Consider the following 14,220-nt stretch of genomic DNA (forward strand, 5'->3'; position numbering starts at 1 on the left):
ACAACTTTATTCTTGAAAATACTTTGTAATAATTGCAAATCTCTACAACCTTCAAACAGAAAAACTGAGACAAAATATGTCAACTTGTATAAAAATTTCCAAAGGATGAAGGTCAGTAGCTTTTTAACTCATTGTTAAATGTTAAATTAACTTCCTTCAAATTAGATTATAAGGCCTGTAATTTAGTTTCAAGAAAAAGTACTAACTGGATTTTGACAAAAAAGTTTGCAAAACTGAAGTATGAAATTAAAAAATGAGGACTGTGATTAAGTATGCACAACCTAGGGTCCATTTCTTTCATTTGGATTATTTGGAGTAATACATGAGTAAAAATTTTGGAGACCACTCTGTTGTAGATTGCACAATTGCTGACTATTGTCCCAAGTGCCACAGCTCGTGTACTGAAACAGTATGATAAACATATATGCCCTAGCAGGGATGCTTGGTATCAGTTTATATCTGGCTAGTAAAAAATATATATATACTCAACTAAATAGCCAACGCACCTTGAAATATGTATGTGTGTTTGCTTTACAATCCCAGAGGTAAGATGTGTTTAGAAGTTGATAATGCTGTATCATTTTTCAAATACCCACATAAAGCATTTGATAGTGTGTCAAGACTTGGAAAGAAACTAAAGGAAAAAAAAGGAATTTTATTATTTGACCAATTTCTGAATTATGTTTCATCTTTTAATAACATGAAAGGATAATGCACTCAAATCTAATTCTAATAAATGCTACGTTAACATTCTAGTCTGAACAACATCCAATTACTGTTAAACTTATAAAACACTTCATAAAAATAAAATTTCAACTATGTTTTCTAAATCTCAAATCTGTTTGGGGTTCCTGGGTGGCATCCTACTTCGGCTCAGGTCATGATCTCGTAATTCACGAGTTTGAGCCCCATGTTGGGCTCTGTGCTGACAGCTCAGAGCCTGGAGCCTGCTTAGGATTCTGTCTCTCTCTCTCTCTCTCTCTCTCAAAAATAAATAAAACATTTAAATCTCAAATTTGTTTGTTGATATCACCCCAAACTGTTTTTAACACATCACCATGGCAGCTAAATATTAGGCCAAAACCAGATTACATCATAGTAATCAGAAGATATACACTGCTCACATATCTTCAATGTATTATGAGGAAAGGAGATTCTAGTATTAAACATTGATATTGTGCATTATTTTTGGCACCATGCATAGTTATCACAATGCACGAAGAAAAAATTAAGTGTATATATGTTAGAGATTTTTGCGCTCTTTTTATAGGTCTGGAAAAAATGAGTATAGGATCAACTTCCACGATAAGGCATTTATGGAAAGAACATTATGGGGCCATGGAATATGGCTAATAATTTTATTTAGTAGTCTCCACTACTTGTAAGTTTTTCTTTGTGGCAGTATAATAAATTTTATTTATTTACTGTCACACATAGCTGTGACAAGTGCTACATATATACATTACTTTTACAAGAGTATTCCCCAGGGGCTCCTGGGTGGCTCAGTCTGTTAAGTGTCAGACTCTTGGTTTCAGCTGAGGTCATGATCTCACGGTTTGCAAGATCTAGCCTCCCATCTGTCTCTGTGCTGGCAGTGCGGAGCCTGGTAAGGATTCTCTCTTTTTCTCTCTTCCCCTCTCTTGCTTGCTCTCTCTCTCTCTATCTCTCAAAATAAATAAATAAAAATTTTTAAAAATAAAAATAAATGTTTAAGAAAAATAAGAATATTCCCCAAATAATCTAAGAGCTTGACCCACGTATTTATTATTGCTTAAAAGTTTATTCTGTAACATAGGCTTTAGTCATTACATAAAAAGGAATCCTACAGGATAATATTTAATTATGCCTAACAAATTTCTTTATAAAGAATATGTTCTTGGGGCTCCTGGATGGCTCAGTCACTTAAGCATCCAACTCTCGATTTTGACTCTGTTCATGATCTCACATTTCATGAGATCAAGCCCCAGGTCTGGCTCTATGCTGACAGCACAGAACCTGCTTAGCATTCTCTCTTCCCCTCTCTCTGACCCTCCCCTGCTCACATGCTCTTTCTCTGTGTGTTTCTGTCTTAAAATAAATAAAAAAGAGAGAGATAAGAGGTACTCATTAAATATTAGCTCAATAAAATGATGTGATGGATTAGAAGTGATGGGCAGAGAAACCATATAGCCTGGTATTTACCTCTCTTTATCACACATTGGATAAATGAACATACTCACCCTATATCAGGATGGCTCTGTATTTCACTAAGACAGAAAATGGTAAAATGAAGTTGTATTCTAATTAGACAAAAGTCTGAAGGGAGGTTATATGCTGTGTGGGTTCTGTTCCTAAATGTGCCATTCTAAGCTCAACTCTGTGTTAGGAGTCCTCTCAGCGGCTATTTTCTTAATTGTAAAACAATGATTTCCTGCAGGAGGAAACAGACAGTGGAATTCAACAACATGAACAAAAATCCCTTTCGAAGAGTTAAAATGACTAGTTGTTGGAAGATGCCCATATAATATGTTTTTTTAAAAAAGTGTATTCTTTGAGATTTTAATTTATTGCAGAGAGTTCAATAAAATATTAACAATTGCTAATATGGTAAAATAAGAAAGTGATTGTGTCTCCTATCCCTTTCTCCCTTCCCCCTTGTCCCTTATTTCCAAACTGTGGGTTCAACTTGGGAATAACTATGAGTATGTTAGTTTTTTTATTCTATTTATAACACATGGGACATCAGCCCAGGTTTGCAAACTAATGGCCCATAAGTAGCCTTATGAGTTCTACTCAGTATTAGAAAAATCGAGAAAGTTCACAGATAATGTGGATTTCAAATTCTTTCAGTAATCAAAATTGAATGGAGCAGAAGTTGGCACTCTCCTTTAAATAAATAATTAACTCTTTAAATTGCTATGGTCACCCACATGCACTCCTCTTTCCCCAAGTTCTCTAACACCTGGCCATTTCACTTGCATTACCATTACTTGCCAATATTATGGGAGCATTTGAAAGTGAAAGTCTTTATATAACCAGGTTAGCCCATTGGTCACCGAGAGTCTATTTAGAAAGGAAGGCACAGAGTTTTCTATATCCATGACAGCCATTTTGAAGAATAAAGATTGTAGTATTATACTGTTATGAGAAGGGCTTAACCCTAAAAATAGTTGTTAGTACTTGGCACTACGTTTTATTTTTATAAAATAGAACAGTGACAATATTTAGTCTGAGGGGAAATTTAAATGTATATTGCCTTGTGAAATCAATAATGGGTAGAAAAATATTTCTCAGGCTTAGCATTTGCCAAGAAGTGGCTAGTATTATATTTTGTGTTGTAAATGTAAATGTAAATAGAATATGTTTTAAAGTATAAAATGAAGGACATTTTAACATCAAGAGCTATAGAAATCTTTTGACAATTCTACCACAGATAGTTTACAACATTCTGAATTTGTTTAAAGATTAAGGAAATGAATACTTACAGAATTTTCAAATGAGCCACAAGACACCTAAATAGACATATCGTATGTGAATGATCAATGTATATCTCTGGATCTAAATATGATTAGCATATTTTTTTCAAATTTTTAGTATAAATATGATTCATCTCCTTTTTTAATTTTAAACTTGTGTGCTAGATATATTTTTTAAAAACAACATAAATCTTTCTGTAATTCTATTTCTATATATCTTATCAAAACCAGAATTCTAATTTTAATATCTCCAATTAAATCAATTTAAAAAGCTCCTACAAATGTTTGACATTATTGTGGTAAAATGCCACCAGAATAATCCAAAGATCCAGTTATTTGATTTCATTATCTGATAACTGTGAATTCAGAAGGAGCTATAAATTTACAGCAATTCTTTGGGACATTCAAGACAGAAATTTACTTATGAATCAAACTGAGTGTTGATATATTTCATGATGTGCAGATTATTAATACAAATTATTTTGTCCCGTAACCACACAGATTATTATCATTTGGGGAATTTACTACCTTTATCCTTCAAAATATATATAACTTTTAGTGTGCATTATTATAAGCTAAGAGTTGCTTGCATCAATACTATACTATCTAAGATAACTATCTTATAAATTTACAATTTAAGTGAGCTAAAAATGTTACGATTTCTGCTATGCTTGTTCCTTAAGATGAATGATCATTGGTGCTGCAAATCTATCTATTCTAAATCTGTAATTAATATAATAAATAAGTAAATATATGATTATGGAGTTATACATATTATCTATAAAACCTTTTGGCCAAAACACAGTAAGACATTACTATATGCATTTTTTATATAACATTTTGGTTACAAAGTGAAATTATCCAGTCCATTTGAGCTCTTCATGTAAATGTATCATATACCTCCATAGCTAGTATAGTATACTGAACTAATTATGAATTATCATCATCATATGACAAAATATGGATATAATACCAATGCCATCTTTCAAAAGCTCTGTTTTTTCAGACTCATTATAATGTCTATCTTAGCATCAATTTAACAATCATGTGGTCAACAGTTTTATTGGAAAGATTGGGGAAATAATATGTTTAAATTTCTAGCACAGTGACTGACATAGTTAAACTTAAGAAAAACTCTGCCTTCAATGTTATTTTGTTTTCTTTTCCCATATTATGCAAATAATTGTTTTCTTTCTTTACTTTGTCTACACAGATGCTATTACCCACCAGTTTTTAGAGCTAATCAAGTCTCTCTTTAAATAAATAATAAATTTTCATGATTAAAGCTTCATAAAACAAAATGAAATGTTTCAGGTTTATGTCATATAATTTTCATGTTTCTTAAAGCTAAAAGAATGCAGGTTTAGCAAAATGATAAAAGTAAGCATTCTAATGTCAGACTACTTGGATTTAAATGCCAGTTCTAACACACTTTAGTTGTGACCTTGAGCTTCAAGCCGTCTCTAAGTCTAAATTTCTCTCTATGTAAAATGGAGATAATAACACTAACTGATTTATAGGGTTATTGTCAGGAATAAATGTGATAATCCACATAAAATTTATCAGCAAAGTTCCTGCAAAAATGTATCCAATTAGAATAAAGATCAATTTCTATTTCATTACATTATGTGCCAGTCTTTTTGCCATTATATTATCAAAGTAAAGTCTCTGTCCTCAAGGAACTTATCATTTATAAGGGATACAGCTGAAGACACAAGCAAGAAAAATATACCTTTATGTGTACCATGATGGGGATAACCACAGGAAAAATAGAAGAGACATGTATTGTAGTCTTAGTGGTCAAGAAATAATATGTCTTGGCAAATATATGAAGAATGGAAAATCATGTATTTTTCTGCCCAGGAGCACCTCCTTTTCCTTTGGTGAAGTATCTGTCACCAAAGGTACCATTTACATTGGAATTTATGACCTAAATCATGATCTCTATGACTCTGATCCTGTGGTCACAGTTGGTAGCACCTGACCTAACCTGCTATGAATTTCTGCCCCCAAATTTTGTGATTTACCATCAAAAACAGTTTAAGAAATTATCCTTCTAGTGGTCGGCATTGTATGGAAATTACAATATACTATAATTAATATGATATAATATAATACAATTCATAATATAATATAATATAATATAATACAAGTATATAGCTGTTGACCATATTTCCTGCCAAGTTTTTCTTTTTTCTTTTTCCATATTTCCTGCCTAGTTAAGAAAGCTAGTCTGCAGAGCAGAGACAGTGGTGGTGAAAAAAAAAAAAAAATGAAGGTAAATCTTCTTGGTGGTGTTTGATTCCTAGCTTCCATGTGTTTCCTAAGACCTAAGTGTTTTCATGCCTTCTTCATGTCTTAGCTTCATTATTATTCCTTAATTTCTCTTTTCTAATAACTTCCCCCTTTTCCCTCAACCAAAAAAAAAATAATAATAAATTGTTTTATTTTATTGGCAACCCAAATTCAGAGTTTCTGCCAAGAACTATAGGCAAAGATGTGCTTTGCAGGTTCACAAATGTCAAAGTAGGGTAGTCTCTAATCCTAATTTAACATTTGAGGTCTGATTCTAATAATCACCTAATACTTCTTTCTGGGAAGAAGACGTATGTCTCCATTTTTAGCTAAAAGTTTTGACTTTGGTACTTCCCCACCAACTAGTTTCTTACTTATCTGTGATGCTCTAGGAAAATTCATTCCTGCTTTGGTCAAGTTCCTATTAGTTAAGTCTAGTCACAATTCCAGTCCTCTAATTACCTCATTTCCCTATTTACAATTCCAGGATAGCTACACCAGGTTTAATGTGAAATCCTTTCTGGTAATTGTTTCTGTGACACAGTGGACCTCGCACATATTCACTGGTTCTTGATCTGAAAGTGTCTGCATAATTTTTCGTCAGTCTTTCAGGCGGTGATATTATACTTTCAATATGCCACACTCTTCACCACCACTCACACCCACACAGTGATTTCTCTCGATAATAGCTCAAAATTCCGGGTAAAGACGCTTACATAAGTACTGAGACACATGAAAACTAGGCAGGTAAATAAATCACTGTTTCAAAAAAAAATCATCATGAACATGAAATGCAAATCTAAAATGATGATATTCTCATCTCGCCCTTCAGTGGATTTCTGTTATTCCTAAAATAGAGACCAAAATCATTGATTTGCCCTACATGTCTTAGTAAGATAATATGGACCATGACCTGTTTCTAGCTTCATCTCCTGACCACCCCATTCATGTTAGCCCTTATGCACTATCTAAAATCTATCATTTTCCCCAGTTTTTGGGCCTTCACATCTGCTGTTTCCACTGGTGAAAATATTCTTCTCCAGCACTCTTTACTTAGTAAACTTATTTAATTCTCAGCTCAAACTTTACTTACACAGAGAAGACTTCAATAACACAAAGTTTTAAGTCCTATCTATTATGTTTTAATAGATATACTCTACATTTTTCCTTCAAAGCATAAGTTGGTAGTTACATGATTTTGTGATTCTGTAACATACACATATATGCAAACACACACACACACACACACACACACACACACACATCTTCCTTTCTAGATTAATCCTAAGAGAGCATAGATCATGTTTGCTTGACCATGCTTGTATCCCAGAACCTAGACCTAAGACAATGCCTGGCAAAAGAAAAAGCAATAAGACATAGCTGCTAAGATTGTGAATTTAGGAGCAAGATGTATGGAGTTCAAATATAAGTGCTGACTCCTCCTTGGGCGACTTTAGGCAAGTTGCTTAATTTCTCTGTGCCTCAGTTCTCTTATCTCTGAACTGGAGATCAATAGTAGCACCTACCTTGTAACTTATAACAATTAAGTATACGATAGAGCTTTAGAATGGCTGTACTAGTCACTCCTCAGTTCATCAAAGGTAATGATCCAAATGGATTAGAAATGTAAGTCCTCAGAAGATGAAAACCTTCATCTTTCTGAATCCAAACAGTCTTATCTAAAACCATTACTTGCCCAGATTGTCCCAAGAGAGTCTTGTGAAAAAAGAGCTGGTCCCGGAAGGAAGGAATTTAGCTGCTCACTGTAGAGTTTGAGCCCAGAATGGAGTAGTCAATAGCAACCGGAGCCTCTTTCTAGGAAGCCAGGACTTCCACTTACCTGGGTCTTTTTCACAAAGTCTTAGGGGATAAGAAAAGAATTGCAGTAGATAAGAGCATAGAGTTTACAGTCAGACAGATCTGCAATTATGGAACATTTTGTTCACAAATATTTGGTTCCCCTTGCTGACAGAGTTATATACCTCCAACCCTATGCTAGTGAACTGAGATGTGGCTTTGGGATTTATTTTGGCCAATAATGTATAAGAGAAAATAATGTGTATCACTTCTGGGAAGAAGCTTAAGAGACAACATTGTGTCCATCACATTTTATTTTCTTCTGTCACTATGACCTAAACACTACAGCTGTGGCCATTCCAGAGAAGGAAGACAATGTACACTGTGTATATATATCATATATATATATATATGATATATAATATATATATGATATATATCATATATATTGTGTATATATATCATATATATATTGTGTATATATATATATACATGCCTTTGAAATTGTAAAATGTTCATGTAGTACTTTCTACAGCCTAGCACATACTAATACATGTGAAATTTAATTCCTGCTTCACTGAATGCTAATTCTGGGATCATGAGCAAGTTACTTAAACTTCTTGACTTATAATTTTCATATTTGGATATAAGAGTAAAGTCTGGGATAAATATATTTGGTGGTGCTATTAATATTTTTCTGCCTACCGTCATTCCTTCCTATATAAAGGAAAGGCTAAAAACCTAAAAATAATTTTTCTTCCTTGAAGCTAAAATTCTGAATGAAAAAAAATGACTTTCTATAAATTAAGTACTCTCCTCTGAGATTTAAAAGGATAAATGTGGCAGAGACTATCTTCCAGCTACTTTAGCTATATTCTGTTGGCAAGTAAAGATGTGGAGATGTCTTCATTAAGTCTCTGGATTTGAGGATGTTGAAGGTAGTTGTGGCAGAGTAGTAACTCTGTGGTGGTCAGGTTCTGCTATAGGCTTGGTATCATTCCTAGACGCCATCCTGGAGTCCACATCTCAACCTCCACTATGTTTTGAAAACAGAATTCCTTTTGCTTAACTCTTTTTTACTTCAAATATCTAAGGTGGTTCTGGTTTCTGTCCAAAGTCCTGGCTGATTCTGGTTTTGGCTATTGTGAACATCAAAGTATATATAGAACATGTAAAACATTCTTCTTCCAGTCCTCAGAATGTAATTAGCTCAACAAATATTAGATGCTATTATTTTTATTGAAAGACTTTTACTTAGATGTTCAAACACAGAAAGTGATATTGCCCCTGGGTTCTTTCTGTGATCCATGTATTTGATAGTATTCTAGGTGATGAGGATAAACAAGCAAGTAAATGAGGCCAGATGGCTGCCCATACTTTTTTTTGAAACTTCATGGGTAAAAATAATTTCTCCAGCATCAGCTGACAGTCAAACTCCTGAAAACTTTTACTTGTCCTACATACTCATATTGACTATCCAGTATCTCCCTTTGGGGTTTCATAATTTCAGTTCAGCTGCTAGGCTCACACACCTTCCCATAAAACACCCCAAATCACTGCTAAATGTAGTAAACTTGCTTTATATGAGGCTAGTATCAGTTTCCCTAGCACTCCCTGTCACATGGATAACTGCAACAAATGTGAAGAATAGGAAAAGGAATACCTTCAAAGCCAAATGATTTCCCACTAAACTGTTAAATCACGTAAACGGCCAACTTGGCACCATTAAATTTACTCATGATGGTACTTCCCAATTAGAAAATGTGTTTACATGTTGGTGAGAGACATACTTAGGATTTAATTGGAATTGATGATAGCACAGTAGTTGGTAAATTTAATGATGCCAACTGGTCATTTAGGTGGCTCTGTCATTAGTTATATAGGCTGATAAAATCCTTATTTAAAAGGAGTATATTGCATCATTAATTATGGAGCAGAGCTTCTCATTTCATGTGGCTAGATGTGAAACATATTGAAGAAACTCAGGGATCCGTTATACCAAATGTCAACTTTGAGTATACTGGCACAGACAGAGATTCAAATGTACTATCACATATATAGTAGATATTAAAATAATAGTAATTATTCAAAATCGGAGTGATTACCTGATGTTTTTGGAAATATAAAATAAATATACTGTAAGTTAGAAATAGTAGAAATATTCATAATTAATTACTGGAAGGTAATTTACATATAAATTACCTAATTATATTAGGGTACAAGTTCCCAATTATCATGATTGTAACTTTCTTTACTATTAAAGTTAATAACCCCAATGGTAGGCATTTGGTTACAGCATAGTATAAATAACTGAGTGTGCATAATGTTGAATATTTCAGAAAGCACTTCCATGTGTTTCACATCATTTAATTATTATAAAACCTCTGAAATAATACTGATAAGGAAGATTTCTCTCAATTACAGTGACTTTCCCAAATCAAAGATAATGCAGTACCAACTCTATGAACTACATGAACTAACTAACAATGGTCTGGTTTGACATCCTTAGCTCTGAGTTATTTTTTTTTAACAGTGCTGACGCGTGGTAAATATTTCTTGGTAAATAAGTATTAGCCATAGTAGTAGTGGTGGTTTTGGTGGTGGTGGTAATAGTTTCAACAGTAGTATTAACAGTAGTAGTAGCATTAATAGTAGCAGTAGTATTAATGGTAGTAGTAATAAACACTAGGTCGTAGTGGTACTGTTTCACCTGTGCCACTCTCCCCCATACCTAATGTGAGAATATATCTACAACAGAAGGGTAATTTAAAAGCATTTTTTGATACATATTAAATTTTCCAGGCAACAGAAATAATTGGCTACTTACTTCTTTTCAGATACACCATTCTTAGCTTTATAAAAACATTATCTATTTCAAAAGAGAACAGGTAATTTACACATATGACACTGTTGAATCAAAGATGGCCTAATATTAAAGTGATATGCTAGAAGAAGGATCCAAATTTGATATACAATGATCTTTTCAGGGTTCATGAATGTCTTTATGTGGTAAATTAAAAAGAAAAAAAATAGCAATCATGATGAACATGCATCAACATGAGTTGACGTGAGAGAAAAATGAGTGAGCATGATAAATGAAATCATTCCTTATTAAAATTTTCAGTAATTATATATAAAAGCAATAGCATATTGGACTGGAAGTATGGTTTGTATTCTAGCAAATTAATACCACATGGTTGCAGATGTTTTTTGAACTTCACGACAGTTTTCTTGGATCTTTTTCAAAATAAGAAAGTATCCAAGTCATCAAATGTAACACCCTGACCAAAGGAAATTAAAATACTCTCAAAAAGGAAGCTCACATTTTACATGTTTGCTTCATTCTTCTTAAACATTAGCTCTTCCTGCTTCTTCTTGCAGATGAAGTGTCATCCAACAGATCCTAACTTTATTTCAGGTGAGCTTAATTATTCTGGGCAAATGAAATGCAATCTTTCTATCCCAATTTCCACTTCCTAAGAGAGTATTAATAGCCTCTGTTGATTACAGTGTCTATTCCTGATCAAGTCCCAAATTCCAGTTCCTAAGAGAATATTAATAGCCTCCATGGATTCCAGTGTCTATACCTGAGAAAGGACTGCATATTATGAACTCGTCAAGTATCTTATATCTGTTATGGGTAACAAAGTAGTTCTCATAGAAATAGGCACATTATTCTGCAGCTGACTAATATCAGGTAATTTTGAAAAAAATTGAATTTCAATTTCTTCTATGAAATGATGATTACAATACGTTGTTTAAAGGGAATACAGTAAAACCTTCATTTGCGAGCATAATTCATTCCAGAAACATGCTTGCAATCCAAAGCACTTGTATAGCAAAGAAAATTTCCCCATAAGAAATAGTGGAAACTCAGATGATACATTCCACAACCCAAAAATATTCATAGAAAAATGATTCCAACACTGTAATATAATAAAAATAATAAATAAAATACAAAACATAAAGAAAAATGAACAAATTAACCTGTACTTATCTTTGAATACCATGGCCGGTCTGAGGGAGACAAGAGAGAGGAGAGTTATTGTGCAGGATAGCTTTCACGATTACTAACAAAATCACTGCTACCTGTTGGCTCAATGGAATCTTTTCCTTTAACAAGGAACATATCCAATGACACTTGCTTTTGCCTCCTTTTCAGGATGTTGCAGATATGTGACATTGCATTATCGTTAAACAGATTCAACACTCGGACTACTACAGCCTTATTTAAGTGATGCCTTTCTACAAAATTTTTCAGTTTCCCACATTTTATACATCTCCCTAATCTCATTTGAAGTGAGGGATTCCTCTGCCTTTTTCTCCTCCTCCTCTGCCGACAAGATCTCCTCCATAACCTCTTGCTTTTGCTCACAATGCAACAGTTGGATGCAACAGTCAGGTGCCAGTTGTGGGCACCTAACATTCTGAAAAATTATTGATTTCTGCCAAACACCATGGGCTGAGACCAAGCCTCTGAGCATGGGAGATGATCACCCACAATCCTGCAGTGAGAAAGGGAGATAACCATTGGCTCAGTGTGATCATGTGACATTCAGTGTCACATACTACTAATATTGCAAGACTTTGTTTGCTTATCAAGTTAAAATTTATTAGAAATGTTTGCTCATCTTGCAGAACACTCGCAGAACAAGTTACTCGCAATCCAAGGTTTTACTGTATTTCAAACAATTGTTATCATGTGTAAAAATAACATGCCTCACATAGGGTATGGTGTACGGGAGGTGCTCAATAAATGTCAGTTGTTTGGATGGTGGTGGTGGTATTATTGGGAAGAGATCATATGGCATTCATCTGTGTATTCCTCCCAAGGATTTACCACGATATCTCTCAATATAGTTGGTTCTTCTTTCTTTCTGCTCAGATATTATTTAGTTGTTTAATTGGTATTATTTAACTACCATCTAACAGGATCTTTCATTTGGGTCTTTTAAAACTGTTTTTTGTTGTGTTTTGAGTATAGTTGACACAAAACTAATGGCACACATTGGTTTCTGGTGTACAACATAATCTTTCAAATTCTTTATATGTTATGCTATTACCAACACAAGTGTAGCTATCATCTGTCATCATACGATGCTCTTACAATATCACTGACCATATCTCTATGCTGTGCCCTTTATTCCTGTGACTTATTCATTCCATAAATGGAATCTTGTATCTCCCAGTCCCCTTAATCCTTTTTACCCATCCACCATCCTTTTCTTTCTAGCCAACTGTCAGTTTATTCTCTGTATTTATAGGTCTGATTCTACTTTTTATTCATTTGTTTGTTTACTTGTTTTGTGTTTTACATTCCACATATGAGTGAAATCATATCGCACTTACCTTTCTCAGTCTGCCTTATTTCACTTAACATAATACCCTCTACATCCATCCATGTTTTTGCAAATGGCAAAAATCTCATCCCTTTTGTGGTTGTGTAATCTTCCTGTGTGTGTGTGTGTGTGTGTGTGTGTGTGTGTGTGTGTGTAGGTACACTACACCTTTTGTATCCCTTGGTCTCCTGATGGACACTTAGGTTGCTTCTGCAACTTGGCTACTGTAAATAATGTTGCAGTAAACATAAGGGTGCATACAGTTGGTTTTTAATTTTTTTTTCCACATTTATTCATTTTTTTAAAATTTATTTTTGAGACAGAGAGAGACAGAGCATGAACAGGGGAGGGGCAGAGAGAGAGGGAGACACAGAATCGGAAACAGGCTCCAGGCTCTGAGCTGTCAGCACAGAGCCCGAGGCGGGGCTCGAACTCACGGACCGTGAGATCATGACCTGAGCCGAAGTCGGACGCTCAACCGACCAACCCACCCAGCCGCCCCCCACATTTATTCATTTTTAAGAGACAGAGAGAGACAGAGCATGAGCGGGGAAAGGGCAGAGAGAGAGGGAGACACAGCATCTAAAGCAGGCTCCAGGCTCCGAGCTGTCAGACAAAGCCCAACGTGGGGTTTGAACTTACGAACTGCAAGATCATGACCTGAGCCAGTCAGACGCTCAACCGACTGAGCCATCCAGGCGCCCCAATAGTTGGTTTTTAATAAGTTTTCATTAAACTATTTAAATTATATGCTCTGGAAAGGAAGGACAGCAGGTAGCATCCTCTTCATATACATATATAAAGGTCAGCATGTGAATCTGACTTCAAGAAATTAATCATGATCTTTTAATTCTGTTGGCACATAGTAATATTTGTGAATCAATTAATTTCATAGTTTAATTTCAAAAGGCTCAAGATTCAGACAAAGGGCAACTTTCCTTATGTTTGGCATGTTTTTATTCTCAATACACACTTGTTCTCAGCAGGATGCAAATAGTGTATCATGGAAAATTGCTTTATTTTCAAAGGCTGTAATAGAAATAAAATGAATTTTGAAAACTCAGATATATTCATACTCGGCAGCAACAATTATGCCTACAATCATAAATATATCAAATGCCTCATTTGTTCTTGTGTTATTTCAAAGATTACTTTTCAAATGTTCTCATAGAGCACTCTTTCAACTCTGTCATGAGTCCTAAAAATAGCAGTTATTTACATAAATAGATAGCATTCTCCATGAGGTTTGGTTGTTTCTGGGTTTTAGATATCCTTTTCCCTTTCTTAAAAAGGCAGTTAGGGGCCCAGACAAAAGTTGGAGACCATGACTCTGT

General features: G+C 34.3%; 1 long non-coding RNA gene across 2 annotated transcripts in view; it reads right to left on the minus strand.

The window, feature by feature from the left end:
- LOC125934328 (uncharacterized) overlaps positions 1-14,220 on the minus strand; it is a 150,638-nt gene that overhangs the window by 29,310 nt on the left and 107,108 nt on the right. Inside the window, exon 4 of one of the 2 annotated variants that reach the window (XR_007461320.1) lies at positions 13,666-13,915. The exons of the other annotated variant lie outside the window; for it this stretch is intronic. This is a non-coding gene — a long non-coding RNA (uncharacterized LOC125934328). Of the gene's footprint in view, positions 1-13,665; positions 13,916-14,220 lie in introns of those variants that run through there. 2 annotated transcript variants of the gene reach the window in all.

Source organism: Panthera uncia (assembly GCF_023721935.1).
Source record: "Panthera uncia isolate 11264 chromosome A1 unlocalized genomic scaffold, Puncia_PCG_1.0 HiC_scaffold_17, whole genome shotgun sequence".
NCBI classification, from domain to species: domain Eukaryota; kingdom Metazoa; phylum Chordata; class Mammalia; order Carnivora; family Felidae; genus Panthera; species Panthera uncia.